Genomic DNA, 2,502 nt, shown 5'->3' with positions numbered 1-2,502 from the left:
CTCCATTAAAGATTCCCTTCAAGTATTCAAATTGTACAACATCGATATTTTTACTGAAGAGATGTGACCAGTGTGATTAGCATCATCTTGCAAAAAATACCCGACATGACACCCTTTAATGCCTTCCATTGGGAGATCAATTTGCCTCATATTGATGCTTTGATGATTTGATGACTATGACATTCTTCACAGTTAAACAATGATGATTGTTTCTATAACGATTCACTTTCAGCTCTGCGCTGCTATGTGATTCCAATGTTATCAAATTCTCTCATGACAATCAGAACCATCACACTTGCTGAAACAATGTACAGCACGGAACGTTTGCAAGGGTTCATGAGAGCAAATGGTGACACTCATCCTTTATATTGAATCAAAAATGTACAGGAACGGTTTATCTACACATAAGTCATTGCTTTTAAGGTATTCCTCCACTGCATGATAATGCAAAGTTCATGTCTTCATAACATACAGGATGTAATCATCTCACATTTCATACTGACAACTCCTTATATTCTGTAACAGATTCTTCTCAGGAAAATGAGAAGGCTGCACCCTGTGAGAAACTGAAAAAAATCCCAAAGTACAACTTAAAGCTAGCAGGAAAGCGCTCTTAAAAATACAGTGTGCCCTCCCTTCGGAATGCTCTCCCAAATGAACTCTGCAAATCCCCTTCCCTTACAGTCAAGACCAAATTAAAAACATTCTTATTTAAACAAGATTTCCTATAATGTGTACTTATTCATAGAGTTTTTGTGATGCCCAAAGAGTGCTTTTGGAGACTAGTGCTATATAAAATGTTATCCTTTATTATTATTATTATTATTATCTGAAACTACTAACACAGCATGAATGATATACTCTTACATCATCACATGATATCTACTTGCAGATACTGACTACTATGCTCATCTAACTCAAGAGCACTTAAGTAACTGTCTGTGGCCTCAAGAGGTCTTGCTTTTCACGTCATAAAAAAAGCGAACATTGCAATTACAACAAATGTGACATTTACGAGTCGATGTATTTTATGAATCCGCTCCCTTACAATTAAACACCATGTCTGAGGATCAGTAGCATGAATCTGATCGGGACTGCTGTAGGTAGCTGTAAACAACACGCACAATTTCCCTCAAATTTATGCAATCAAAACCAGGGAAAGCTTGCAGAAAAATATTAAAATAGATTACAAATAAAAGGCCAGAAAGTCAATGAATCAGATAGTGCAGTAATAAGATTAACTTGCATAATTCAGTAACGACTTGTTTATATGATATTTCTGAAGATATGGAGATAAGGGTGTTTGTTGAGGAAATCTAGTGACTACTCCATGGCTCAAACAGTGTTATCATGAGGACCAAACAGTGTTATCATGAGGGACCAAACAGTGTTATCATGAGGGACCAAACAGTGTTATAATGAAGGACCAAACAGTGTTATAATGAAGGATCAAACAGTGTTATCATGAGGGACCAAACAGTGTTATCATGAGGGACCAAACAGTGTTATAATGAAGGACCAAACAGTGTTATAATGAAGGATCAAACAGTGTTATAATGAAGGACCAACCAGTGTTATCATGAGGGACCAAACAGTGTTATCATGAGGGACCAAACAGTGTTATAATGAAGGACCAAACAGTGTTATAATGAAGGATCAAACAGTGTTATAATGAAGGATCAAACAGTGTTATCATGAAGGGTCACACAAAGCTTTGAAAGCCCAAACTGTTATCATGAAGGATCAAACAGTGTTAACATGAAGGATCAAACAGTGGTATTGTGAAAGATCAAACAGTGTTACAATGAAGGACCAATCAGTGGTATTGTAAAGGATCAGATAGTGTTTTAAGAAGGACCAAACAGTGGCATGTTGGAAGATCAAACAGTGAAAACAGGTATGCATGTAGGCACTGGCAAAAAGCCCATTAGGTCAAAAGCTCCTCGACCAAAAGCCCCTTACAATGTCAAATGTTCTGCTTATAAACTGATCCCTGCAATGCGGTCCTAATCGTGGCAAACACAGACCAGAGACAAATGGCAGTAACAACGAAGATGAGTAAAGATCAAATTTATAAATACTTCAGTCTAAGTAAACTTAGTCTCAGTACTTCTCGTTATACTCCACTAATGAGTCTAACAAAACCTAGTCGGAAGTCTCATCAGGTAACCTTTGAGAGACCTATGACTGTCCAATCAAACACGAGAAGGCCGAATGGATTTAACCAATCAGACAACAGTTACTGTTCAGGATTTGGGGGAAAAGAAAATCTGCCTAAAACACAAGACAGGTATTTGATCTGAAGTATATATGCTTAGAGCTTTCTGATGACATGGTTACCATCAGCTAATATTTCCAAAAGTTGACATCCTTGAATATTGACAAAAAAACCTATTTATAGCGACTGTTTACTCACTGTTGACAGTATTGTATCATGCTCCATGTGCATCATCCGGTAGCGATCGGATGGAAAATAGCATTCAGAATCATTCGGGTACAGAG

Source organism: Haliotis asinina, chromosome 1, assembly GCF_037392515.1.
Source record: "Haliotis asinina isolate JCU_RB_2024 chromosome 1, JCU_Hal_asi_v2, whole genome shotgun sequence".
Lineage (NCBI taxonomy): Eukaryota > Metazoa > Mollusca > Gastropoda > Lepetellida > Haliotidae > Haliotis > Haliotis asinina.
The sequence above is the reverse complement of the archived record's forward strand: the minus strand, read 5'-3'. Positions refer to the sequence as shown.